Source organism: Hydra viridissima, unplaced genomic scaffold (assembly GCF_058129835.1).
Source record: "Hydra viridissima isolate aposymbiotic clone 2 unplaced genomic scaffold, HvirCarnegie_v1 scaffold_1, whole genome shotgun sequence".
In the NCBI taxonomy this organism is placed as follows: domain Eukaryota; kingdom Metazoa; phylum Cnidaria; class Hydrozoa; order Anthoathecata; family Hydridae; genus Hydra; species Hydra viridissima.
Genome location: NW_028324300.1, coordinates 11171657 through 11185889, shown reverse-complemented (window position 1 = coordinate 11185889; position 14233 = coordinate 11171657). Strand labels below are relative to the sequence as shown.

At 33.6% G+C, this 14233-nt stretch overlaps 2 non-coding genes across 2 annotated transcripts; one reads left to right on the top strand and one right to left on the bottom strand.

Moving 5' to 3' along the window:
* Positions 1-174: 174 nt before the first annotated feature.
* Positions 175-247, top strand: Trnav-cac (transfer RNA valine (anticodon CAC)). The gene has a single exon. It is a non-coding gene; the product is annotated as a tRNA-Val (tRNA).
* A 13346-nt stretch (positions 248-13593) lies between these two features.
* Trnav-cac (transfer RNA valine (anticodon CAC)) lies at positions 13594-13666 on the bottom strand. The gene has a single exon. It is a non-coding gene; the product is annotated as a tRNA-Val (tRNA).
* Between the last annotated feature and the right edge of the window lie 567 nt (positions 13667-14233).

Sequence of the window (14233 nt, the reverse complement as noted above, 5' to 3'; positions counted from 1 at the left end):
CTCAGCTTCTTTTTCAAAAAATGTCTAATAAAATAAACCTTTTTCCTGGAATAAGCAAGTTTTTTCATTACGAATTGAGCCGAAAATAACGAAACACGAAACACTGATCCTTACAATTATACCTGGAAAAAAAAATTTTGGTTATTATATTACATATTTTCAAGGAATTTCATGAGTTCTGTAGTGTAGTGGTTATCACGTTCGCCTCACACGCGAAAGGTCCCCGGTTCGAGCCCGGGTAGAACTATATCTTTTACCTCTGTCAGTTTTCACGATAATGATTTTGCTTTAAGGGACATTAATCAATTTCAAATTAAACTCGTTGTAAGAGAATATACCTTTGTTTTTCTCTGAATTAATTCGTTTTTCAAAGTCAAAGTAATCCTCTAAAAATTTTAATAATAAGGGAAAAAAATTAAAAGAAATGTAGAAGAAAAAAAACAAACTTTCCTATCACACGAAAGGGCAAAAAAAAACTGCAGTTGTACCAGTTTAAAGTGTTTTTAATTTAGTAAAAAAGATGATTGAACTTGTTTAATTAGATTCAATCACCTCTTTTTCTTCAAGGCCGAACTTATCACAGTCTATAGAGTGAAGAGAATATCACTAAAACATTAACAATAACAATCCACCATAGGTAAGTATTTTAGGCAATAACAATCCACCATAGGTAAGTATTTTAGGCAATAACAATCCACCATAGGTAAGTATTTTAGGCAACCATGTTTGTTAATGACCAACCATTCAAGATATATAGTCATTTACAAATATGGTTCGCCTTGTGAATAAGTTTTTCGGCTAACGCACCACACCTCAAAGATTATTACACGAGGATCAAAAAATACGCGAATATATCTTTGTCGAAGGCGCACAATGGTCAGAAAAAAACAAAACTGCGCAACTCATAATTTTACTTAAAAAATCAATAATAAAGATAGAATATTACTTACAAATATAGTTTCAAAGCATTCTAAGAATGTTAACTAATAAATTCCTGTAGAAAATATGGTAGTTGAACCCTTTCATACAAATTGACATTATTGTAATTACAAAAAGATTTATTTTACGATTAAAAACTTTTACAGAAATGTTATAAAATGAATTTAATATATGAATCATATATCAATGGAAAATTTAATTGGCAGTAAAAAAATAATCGCATAAAAGCACTGACAAAAATAATTTTTTAATAAAACAATAAGTTCTTAAGAATGAGTAGGTCACTCTTCATAATCACTCTCAAGCACACTTTTGGAAAGGTTAAGTACAGGTGTTTGTAAAAGATGTGAGATTTAAGGTGACAAAAGTTTTTTATGACTAAATAATTACAATATATATATATATATATATATATATATATATATATAAATGCAATTCAGTTGTGATTTTGATATTTGTCTTGCCTTATCCCTACAATGCATCAGCTGCAGAGTTACGTGAGATTTCGTACTCAATTGATTTTATTTTCTTGCCCATTTATAAAGATATCTTTTAAAGTAGGACCAAGTCGGACATGAAACTTTAAATTATTGAATTTAAATCATAATAATACAATAAATCTATAAATAATTGGTGACACTTTTAGACAATTTAAGAAAATTATGAATGAAAATTGGCTGTATTTCCTAAAAAGTAGTTATTTAGTTGCTATGAAGAAATCATCCTTAGGTAGCTGAAAAAATTAAAAAAAAAATCTTATGAATTACTATTATATTTCAATTACACATTTGTCTATTACATTTTTAAGCATTATCATTATATGTTTTATATCAAAAAATACTAGCTTTCTAGACTTGTCTTAAAGCTAATATTTTCTATGGAAGTTTTTTTCTCTTCTGGTTTTATCAACTTATATTGAATTTCTTTTAAAAAATTAATTTGAGCATAAGGTCAGGTAAATTTTATTTAATATTTTATTAACATAAACTATTAGCTTAAAGTAAAACCCGGATATTTAAATAATTAAGTGAATTTTTATTCTTTTATTGTTGCTAATTTTAAGTAAAACTGACCGTTGTGAAGCAGTGCTATTGCCGATGGTCTGATTGTATATTTGTGCTTTTGTTCGATTATGTCACATGCAAAAAATAATAATAAAAAAAACCGAAAAAAAAATTTACTACTGTGGTCTTTTTTTTTTTTATTGTAAACATATAAAATGGAGTTACAGCGCATTGATCAACATAATCATATTGATAATTTTGTGCGAATAAAAATGGTCATCGAATATGTTATTTTAACAATTGATGAACTAGATTTTCAAGGGTTTATTGCCGGTGGACTCATATTTTGTGAATGTAGACCTGTTTAATAATAAATTAAGAGACTCTGTTGTATATTTTTAGTTAACTTGTGCGTATTGCAATTTTATCGACTTTATCGAGAGATAATCTTCTAAAATTTGATCTTCCACTACAACCTGTAATGCAGGAACTTTTTTTCATGCATCGGAAAATTAACTTGCGCAGATCGTGCTTCTTAAACCTCATTTTATCTCTGCTGATTCGGCGCGAATTGCGCCTAAAACGCTTTCACTTAGCATTCTGCTGTAATTGATAATTTATTTAATTTTGTGTCAGCTCTTATTCCGTTATCTCTGCGGATGCGACAGTTGAGGGCGCAACAAGCGCAAACTACGCCAAATCCTAAACCTAATGCTGCGAGAAAGTCAATAGAGCAAATAGTAGCAAGGGTTGGTCGGATTAATTTTGATAAAGATTTGATCAATGATTTGCTCAACTGATGGCATTATGATGACAACAAAAACAAATATGAAAATGTCGAATCCACAGCTTTTATAAGCGATGCGGTTATAGATGTTCAAAGGATGAAATGGTTTTAAAAATATCTCATATCTGCTAGTAGATTCCACACTGCAAGTAGGTCCCACACTGCAAGTAGGTCCCACAGCTACAAACAAACCTATAAAATTTGTTAAAATCAATAAAGCTGGCAATGTAAAAGACTATAGTGCAGTTATTCCATGAGCTCGAAAAGGACCCACGCATGTTTATATTTGCAAAAGCTGTTAATATATTATCTACTCATTGATGCAAAATGATAAGGACTTTGATAATGCAAAATGATAAGGATATTGACTTACTTGTAGAACTTTTCAAAGAGCTCAATACGAATATAATTACATTGGAAGTCTCACGTATATACCAAACTATTTATTTGAGAACATCGTCTATCAAATCGAAAATATCAACTCTTCTGAGGAAGCTCATATATCAAGACACCATATATATCAAAAAGAGCGGTTAAAAATGTTAAAAGTAATGGCAGCCACTGTTTTGAATGGGCAAACTCTTTGCGCTATATCCAGTATGACATGAACAACATCCTGATTGTCCAACAGCTTATCAGAAAAATTTATCTCATAAAAGATTTGATGAAACTAAATTTCCAGTAAAAATTTCTGATGTTTCCAAGTTTCATAAGCAGATTGCGTATCTCTCAACCAACGTCTTTGGTTTGAATAAAGGGTTTTGACAGTTGTGTATTTTAAAGAATAATACGCAACCAATAGATTTACTTATCAGACAAAAATGATCCTAATAAGAATTATTATGTATAGAACAAAGATCACGAATATTAGATAAAAAAAAAAAAAAAAAAAAAGCACTGATGTTAAATAAAAATAATAACCTTAAAGTGAAAAAAACCCTTGCCGCTGCTTGTATATGTTCTTGTACGATAGTTTACTAAAATCTCATGGGGAGGGCTGTAAATGTAAAAGCAAGAAAGCACAACGCAATGAGTTGCCAAAAGAGAGTGAAAATATCATAAAGTTTGCTAATTATCACAAATAGATGCGCGTTTCCTTTATCATTTATGCTAACTTAGAGGCGTTAAATCAACTAGCTAAAAAAATTATTTCAAACTTAACTCGTCAGATCTCTAAGAAGGCTCCATTCAGCTATGTAGTTGTCAGCAGTGATGAATTCAGTTCACCTGTATTGTACCAATCAATGGATTATTATGACCTCGATCCCGCGTAGTATTTTTGATTGCGTGGCCTGTCCTGGGATGCTCTCCTAAAAAAGACTAAAATTGAGCTTAAGCTATTGACAGACATTGACAATTACCTGTTTATTGAAAAAAATTTGCGTGGTGGCATCTCGATAGTATAAAAAGATTTGCCGATGCCAACGACCCACACTGTCTGCATTATGACAGCTCAAAGCCAGATAATTGGATCATAAAGTTTGATACAAATAATCTATATAACTGAGCTTTGAATCAAACGCTACCAATAGAATGATTCCAGTGGTACCAAGAAAATAAAATCAATTGAGTACGAAATCTCACGTAACTCTGCAGCTGATGCATTGTAGGGATAAGGCAAGACAAATATCAAAATCACAACTGAATTTATATATATATATATATATATATATATATATATATATATATATATATATATATATATATATATATATATATATATATATATATATATATATATATATATATATATATATTGTTACGGTCCATTCTAGAACTTTCTAGATACAACAGAACATTCGAGAATCTTCCATAGAACCCTCTAGATATATATAACGTTCCAGAATGTTCTGTATCTTTCTAGGAACTTTCTATTTTACTATAAATATTAAGTTTGTGATATTATTGTATTGTATTGGTATTACTGAATCAAAAATAAAAGCTTTACTGAAATCGAACTTTTCTTTGGATCTGTTAAGAAACATAACAGATTTTTGGCGACGAAGATCTCTCTATTTTCTAAAAACTACTCATGGAAGAAAAACACGGTGCTACTCTGGTAACGATATTGGCAGAAATGCAGAAGCTGCAAGAAGCTAGTCAACGACAGCTAGCCGAACAACAGCGACAAATCAAAGAGCAACAAGACGCCATTGTCAAACTGCTTGAAGCCAATGAATCAAAGGTCACTCAAGATTTTGCTGCTTTTGATTCAACAGCTGAATTATGGATCGACTATCAGGAAAGATTCGAAACATTCGCTAAAGCTCGGGGTATAACAAGAAATAACAAAGCTGCTTATTTTCTCAGTTGTCAAACTCCAGTCATCTACAAACAGTTTTGCAATCTTGCAAGCCAACAAGAGACTCCTTTGACAGTCAACCATCTTTCGTATGATCAAATTGCTCAATTCATGAAAGAACAATACAATCCAACCAAATTTCTTATTCGTGAAAGATTCAAATTTTGGTCAAGTATTGGTCGAAATCAAGGTGAATCTATTCCACAACTGGTTGCTCGAATTCGACAATTGGCTGCAACATGCGACTTTACTAACATCACAAATCCACTGGATGAAGCTCTTCGAACACATTTTATCTGCTCTATTAAAAATGAAGCAGTGCTCAAAGCTCTTTTCAAATGCAAAAATGAAGATCTATCTTTCGCCAAGGCGGTAGAAATAGCAACCAAAACCGAGGAGGCCGCCAAGGTAGCCAAGGAAACTGCCGTTGGTCCCTCAAAGTCTCCGATGTCTCTCCCAATCAATAAGTTGGGGCAACATAAATCGGAATCCAAATCCTCAGCTCCTCGACAAAACAAATCTCAGACTGAGTCAACCGCTTGTAGAAGTTGTGGCAAATCGACCCATGAACGCAAAAATTGCCGTTTCAAGGACGCCGAATGTAATTTTTGTGGTAAAAATGGTCACATTGAAGCAGTTTGTTTCAAGAAAAAAGCTGAATCCCGAAAGACGGTCAAGCCTATATTCATTTATGGACAGACTAAAGCACTTCGCCAAGTCAACCAAATCAATGTTGATGATGAAATTACACAAAATCTCCAAATCAATGGGCATTCGATAAGATTCGAACTCGATACTGGAGCTCCAGCCAATTTCATCACCCATACTTTATGGCAAAGTTTGGGTAAACCACATCTTCAATCGTCGGATTTACAATTCGAGTCAGCAAGCAAGCATCAACTTCCGATACTAGGGAAAGTTGAATTATCAGTTAAAGCTCCAACAACCTGTTGCAAGATCTGGTTCCACGTAACTTCTGTTCCTGGACTAAATCTTATTGGCCGATCGGGTATTCGACTACTTGATCTTTCAGTTGATGAAAAGATTAAGAAATCATCCAAGAGTACTGTTGCTAAGGTCTTTGAGCATCTCAAACCTGACACAGATCTCTAACAAAGGTGCAGAATTCTATGTTCTGAGTTTCCAGACCTGTTTAAACCAGAATTGGGTTGTTTGAAAGACTTTGAACTTGAAATAAAATTCAAGCCTGACTACAAGCCTATCTTCTGCCGTCCAAGACCTGTACCTTTCACTATTCAAGAAGATCTGGTTGACGCTTACGAAGCTGGTATCAAGCATGGTGTTTGGAAACGTACTCAATTCAACGACGAAGGTACACCTGTGGTTCCTATTCAAAAGACCGCGCTTCCGGGACAAACAAAACGAAAGATTCGAATTTGTGGCGACTATTCAGTCTCCATTAATACTCAGCTAGAACCTCATTGCTACCCAATGCCGTTGCCAGAAGACCTGTTGCGTAAACTGCGTGGCGGTTATGGATACACAAAAATTGACCTGGCTGACGCTTATAATCAAATTCGTTTGGGTCCAATTTCTCAGAGACGACTGGCTCTCAGTACACATACTGGTGTACTTCTTCAGCTACGTCTTCCATTTGGAATCACTTCAGCACCGGGGTACTTTCAAGAGACAATGGATAAATTAGCAAGTGATCTACCTGGTGTAGCTGTCTATCTCGATGATATTCTCGTCAGTGGCAACAACGCAGCCGATCACATTTCCAACTTGCGTGGTCTTCTACAACGACTAAGCAAAAACGGACTACGCTGTCGTCTAGAAAAATGTATTTTCGCTAGTCCTGCGATCGAATATCTTGGTCATATAATATCTTCGGAAGGTATTGCTAAAGGTAACAAAGTTGATGCTGTTTTGGCTATGCCAGTTCCTAAGGACGTTAATACGCTGCGATCTTTTCTTTGTCAAGTACAGTTTTACGGCAAATTTCTTCCCCCAAATTTGTCTATGACATTAGACCCGCTCTATCGTCTAATTAAGAAAGATGTGCCATGGCAGTGGACATCCGAACAACAGTCAGCTTTTGAAGCTGTGAAACAGTTGTTATCATCTGATTCAGTTCTTCTTCACTTCGATCCTTCGAAACCGTTAGGAATGGCAACAGACGCTTCAGAAGTTGGTATTGGTGCCATATTGTTTCATCGATTAGCAGATGGCTCTGAACGTCCAATTGCAAATGTATCGAAGATTTTGACTGATTGTCAACGTCGCTACAGTCAAATTCACAAAGAAGCATTGGCAATAATTTTTGGCTTAAAAAAGTTTCATCAATTTCTTTTTGGTCATCGTTTTAAAATCGTCACTGATCATAAACCACTACTGGCTCTATTTGGTCCAACAAAGGCTACTCCAGCTATGGCAGCAAATAGACTGGCTCGATGGGCTTTAATTCTTAGCCAATACAATTACGAAATCGAGTTTCGTAAGACAGCTGAACACGGCAACGCTGATGCGCTCAGTCGATTACCGGTTGACCATGATCGCATTTTCGATGGGCAGGAAAGTAGTGAAGAAAATTTAATGATTTGTGCGGTGAAAACCGTTAGTCGTCAAATCAATATGCATGATCCGAATATCCTGGTCCGCGAGTCGAGCAAAGATCCTGTCATCGCTGCAGTTATTCGCAATGTTCGAGATGGTTGGGTCGAATCCGACAATAATGACGAGATACGGGAATTCCAAAAACTTTCCGAAGCTCTCTCAGTTTCAGGCAAATGCTTGTTCTATGGTCCACGTGTTGTCGTCCCCAAAACTCTTCAAGATCAAGTCTTGAAGATACTGCACCTAGGTCATTTCGGCATTCAACGAATGAAACAACTCGCACGATCTGCCGTATATTGGCCAGGCATTGATTCAGCTATCACTAATCTAGCACACCAGTGTACTACCTGTGCGGAAAATCAGAACCTTCCATCAAAACCAGCAGTCCATCCATGGATGCTACCAGAACGCCCTTGGAGTCGTCTACATCTTGATCATGCAATCAATTTCATGGGTACTAATTGGCTTATCATGATTGATGCTCTATCTAAATATCCATGTATTCATCCTACATCTTCTATTAGTGCCAAATCTACCATTGATTTACTGGAAGAAGATTTTGCACACTTCGGTTATCCACATGCTCTAGTTACCGATAACTATTCCTCATTCACTTCTCAGGAATTTCTAGAATGGTGTAATAGTCGAGGTATTGTCCTGCTCAAAGGTGCTCCATATCACCCCGCAACAAATGGTGCTGCCGAACGACTAGTTCAAACTTTCAAAAAAGCCATGAAGAAATCAAACCTACCTCCTAAGAATGCTCTTCAGGAATTTCTCATGGTCTACCGCCGAACTCCTTTAGCAAATGGATCGTCCCCTAGCGAATTACTCAATGGCAGACAAATTCGGGCGCAAATCGATCTGCTTTTGCCATCCCCTGTTCAATTACAACAATCAAAGCAATCTATGGACTCTTCCAAAGTTGTAAAATATTCAGTGGGAGACTTGGTTTATGCCAGATATTTTAGCTCAAGTAATGATTACAACTCAAAATGGATTACGGCTATTGTCACTGAAGTATGCGGTCCTCGATCTGTCATAGTGAAGACAGAGCCTGATGGTCTAGTCTGGCATCGTCATATTGAACAACTCAGGCATCGCTACAACTCCGGGGAGGTGGAGGAGTCAATAATAGTACAGCCCGATTTGTTGTCGTGTGAGCCGACTGGTCAAGATAAAAAACAAGTCAAAACAAGACGATCTAGTAGATGCCTATCAAAGAATAATCAAAACGCTTGCTCTCCGTAAAACCAAGCTGGCGAGGATATGTTACGGTCCATTCTAGAACTTTCTAGATACAACAGAACATTCGAGAATCTTCCATAGAACCCTCTAGATATATATAACGTTCCAGAATGTTCTGTATCTTTCTAGGAACTTTCTATTTTACTATAAATATTAAGTTTGTGATATTATTGTATTGTATTGGTATTACTGAATCAAAAATAAAAGCTTTACTGAAATCGAACTTTTCTTTGGATCTGTTAAGAAACATAACATATATATATATATATATATATATATCCTAAGATTACTATTGACGAGAAGTTTGCTACTTAGCATAATGATATTGATAGCATAAGGATATTCCATATCAGGTTTTATGATATAAATATGTATATTTATATTGTAAAACCTGATTTTGAATATCCTGAACTCTTTCATAGTAACTAACCACTGACATCGGAAACAATTGTTGTACCTGAGTCATCGATTTGTAATTACCAGCATGGTTTGGTGATTGAAATGGGGGCTAAATTGATTGGATGCGTGAACCTGGTCCCGGAATCTATGCAAAAAGGAGTGATACGTTGTACATTACCTGAACCTTATGCTTTATTAAACTTAGGGTATGGGTGCCACAAAAATCAAAAGAGCGGTCAAGATCAGGCAGGCAGCCTGGATGACAACATTTATTGATCTGAACACTGATCTACGGGTATGGGCCATCGCAAATTTTTTACAGGATTTATTTAAGTTCAAAAACTAAGCAGTTTTTGGTAAAACGATGGAAAGTTTTAGCAAGCGCGTTAGGGTTAACTTAGTCCACGGTTTTAAGCTGGATAGGATATGTCGCCTTGTTGTAAATCCTGCTTATTCTTTGCACAAAGTATTTAACAGAGACCTGATAGCACTACACTGAACCAAAAGCAAAAAAACTAAATAGATATATATATGCTGGCCCATGGTGTTCTCAATCTATCTCGACCTATCTTGACTTATATTTAATGTACAAATTCTTGTGTTAAAGTGTTAAGACTAGATATGGTGACTAGGCTTGTTTGCTATACACCGACAGCTTATTGCTTCAAGTTGAGACTGGCGATGCCTACAAAGACATGCTGGAGCACTCGAATGACTATGACTTTAGCGAGTACCCTAAGGATAATTCATAATGCAAAATTAGAAACAAAAAGATTGATAGGTTTAAAAATGATTGTAATGAACACCTGATTGCCGAGTCAAGGATGTTCGAGGTTTAGCAAATAGGCGACTTAATAATCCTATTTGGTGTTGGCTTAGTGTTAGGTAGGACAACCGTCAGCTCTTTGCGAACAAATCTGCGTGTTGGTCCATCATTTCGGTTGTACAATGCAGCCTGGTTTCTCAGACTGCTCTCATTTTTAACGTTGTACACTTTTAGCTACCATACAAGGTTGGTTCCACAACGACGTCCAACCTCGCTTATGTATTTACGTCAATGCCGAAGCAACTTCAGTAGAGGTCTTGTCTTTCAAGGCTTTAGCCTCTTTGTATCCCCAGGCAAAGTAGACAACGGTCAGCAAATATTTATAACTTTTGCAACCTACCTTATCATGCAGTTAGTATAGATCAGCCTAATGAACTGCATTTAGTCGGAATTCATGGATTTTGGAATATATCTTGAACCAGGCAAGTATATCTGCCATACTGCTTGTCACTTTAGCCATTCGTGCGCATTCACGAGGCTTACCATGGCCTTTATGATAACTTCTTGACAGTAACAATACCATACCAGTAACCTTGGAAGCTATAGTAAATTTTAAAAAGTTTATCACTTATACTCAATCAAGATTAATCAGTTTCAAGTGATGAACTTTTACCGTAGCGCAGGGGCTTATGTAGTCATCCCTTATTTGGAGGGAGATTAAGGTTGACGTCAATAAGCAAAAGTAATAACAAAAAGCATTGATAGCTGTATTTAATTGAAACGTAGTCATAAAATAAAAAAGCGCCCGAAAAAAAATTTGCGGCTAAAGTAGATATAAATTTCTGCTTAAAAAGAAATTTTTTTTCATGGAAAATTTTATTTTCGGTAAAAAAAAAAGTATTTTTTTTTTTGTACCTCAATTTCTTGTATTATTTTTTACTTATTTTAATAAAGAAGAAACAATTTAAGGCCATTCTAGGCTTTAGAAATCAAAAAGGCCATTCTAGGCTGAAAAATCCAATAAACCAAATACCCGATATCGACAACAGCTCTGGTAACGCCCCAAAGCCCAATTTTATTAATGCATTCATAAGTATAATCTAGAGTACTTAGTTTTATTATTTTTGTGAAGTAAAGAACTATAAATAGACTATCCAATTCTTAAGTTACGGTGGTAGTACCCCAAAAAACAGACTAAAATTTTTTTTTCAAAATTTTAATTTTAACAATTTTCATTCATTTATCATATCTACTCATATAAGAATTAAAAAAATTCAAAAAAAAAAATGTCAAAAGACCTAAATTATCCTTAATAGATTTGGTACTAAAAAATTATTTCCCTTAACAACGGCCCTTAGAGATACGTTTCCTGCCATATCTCGAAAAATAAAAATCCAATTTATATACTTTTTTTGTGTGCTTATGACTAAATTGTTCCTTAAGAACTCTTGTTAGTTTTCGATCTAATATCCATAAATTGAAACCTCATATTAGTTTCTGTAAGGTATAGATAATTACCCTTTTATAAAATTTCTTCGATTGATGGATGTTTTTGATTAGTTGTCTGATAAATGGGTTCAAAAAAAAGATATGCTAAAACAAGAGCAAAGAAAAGAAAGTTTCATAAATTAGAAAAAGATTCTCCAAATAACTTCAATGCTTTACAGCAAAATGTTTTGTCTCCAAATTCACCAAGCAATGTAAGTGGATCGGCATCTGGAAAAAAAATTTAAGTTCATGGTGTAAGTATTATTCAGACCAGAAAAATTACAAATCAAAGTGTATCCCAAAAGCTATAATTAAGCTCATTAAACCAATTTTTTTTTACAAAGATCTTGACAGTGATGAATTGCTCAAGAAATGCTTACATGGCCAAACTCAAAATGTAAATGAATCGCTAAATGGGATGGTTTGGACTCGCACACCTAAAAGGGTACATGTGGAAAGAACAGTTGTTGAGATTGCTTTGGCCTCTGCAATAATTAGCTTCAATAATGGTGCTCAGCTCATTTGTGATGCGCTGAACCAAAGAAAATTAACTTTTTTTTTAAGTTCTAAAATTTGAATTTTTTATACTTTTTTCTTTTTATTGATAAAACTTAATGATTTTAAAGTTATTAAATGTTGTTTATTGTATAATTTTTAATTCAGCACATTTTATGAACATATAAAAAACTACTTACAAAGTTTGGTTTGTAGAACATGTATGGTTCTCAAGATATTCGTGTTAAAAAAAATGGTCCATTTTTTTTGCCTAAATTTTGATAATTTATGCGCATAATTATTGAGCACGTGGGTAAAAAAATTAATTTTTTAATTTTTTGAAATGGTTTAATCTAACACTTCAAAAAAAAATAAATGTTCCCATATAATATCAAGTTTTAAATTTTTTTCCTCTTAAAGGGAACTACCACCTTTAAACGATCTGAATTTTTTTTTTTTTAATTAAAATATTAGTTTTACAATTAAATTGAATAAATCCACTATGTTTTCATTTTCAGACGAGTCATTAAAAATTCAAAGAAATTAATAAATTGACCTTACAAGTAGAGGATCAGAAACTATAATTCCTTTCTTAGAGGAGACAGCCTCACCACTCTCAAGATGAAATAACTTTATTCGCAGAGGAATTAAACACAAACAAAATCGTTTACCACATTTACCATGCTGTATTCTCGTAGAAAGATTCATATGTTAACAAGGAATTTAAAAATACTTTTGGATATCGAATCGATACTCATTGTGATGAATTAAAAATCTTAAACAAAATGCGACTGCCGTCTTTTCCTGTCTTCAAATGTAAATGAATATACACAAAGAGGCATAGTTTATCAGAGGCGCATATTTATGAGTATTGTTTAATCGTCATGTAATTTTGTTTGTTTTCAGCTCAATAAACAAAGATGCGTTGTCCTGACCAGCTGTTTCTCGCGTTTGTAAGGTCAGTAGTTTAAGCTATGGGAAAAAACTCTAGGAGAAACATTTTCAACTCTAGGAGAAACATTTTTCCTCAGCTTTAGGCTGAGGGAAAATGTTTCTCCTAGAGTTGAAAATGAAAACGAAAACCACGAGACACAATCAAACTGATGACTCTAAAAACATAATGGCAACCAAAATCTTAGTCTAAATTAGAGATGGGGCTCTAACGAATATCCTCATTGATTTATTTTTAGCTGCTTAAATTGTTATACTTGCCCAGTGGGCACAGGACGTCTATGGACGTCCATAGGACGTACCGTTTAGGTTTGTTTGTCCAAGTCCAAATTGGTACGTCTAGGGACGTCCAATGGACGTCCAAAATAGTCCAAGTAATAATATTATTCTTGCAAAAGATATACCTCTTGCAAGAAAATTATTTGGAAAAAAATTCGAGAATATTAAAATTAATTTGAATTGAAATCTGTCTTAAATATATATATTTAAAAAAAAGTGCTAATGTGTTTTTTTTATTATATGCCTTAAATCTGAAATCTGTCTTAAATATATATATTTAAAAAAAAGTGCTAATGTGTTTTTTTTATTATATTTCATTATATGCCTAAAAATGAATTGATTTTGTCTACAAAAAGGATAGTTCTGCCCGGGCTCGAACCGGGGACCTTTCGCGTGTGAGGCGAACGTGATAACCACTACACTACAGAACTTATACTAATATTAAATGTATATAAAATTTATTTTATTAAAATACTTTTTAATATTCTTTTTATATTTATTATTATTTTTAAACATAGGTTGCAATAAACATATACTGTATTTGATGGTTTACAATTTTATTCCTTTCAGAATTTCATCCCGCATTCAGTAAATCGGTGACTGATTGAAAACATATTAATGAAATGTTTATCTATATGTGTGTGTGTTTATATATATATATATATATATATATATATATATATATATATATATATATATATATATATATATATATATATATATATATATATATATATATATATATATATATATATATATATATATATATATATATATGTATATATATATAAAATTTCTAGTGTTGTTATCGACTTCGACTAAATCGACTAAAAGTCGACTTGTCGAAAGTCGAAATTAGTCGACTTTGAAAAACCGAATAGTCGATTTAATCGACTTTGGGTTTCCTACTAATCGACTAAAAGTCGATTTAGTCGGGATATTATCCTAATATCCTTATTTCTATTTTTTCACTTGATTTAATTTTATCAATCTTTAAT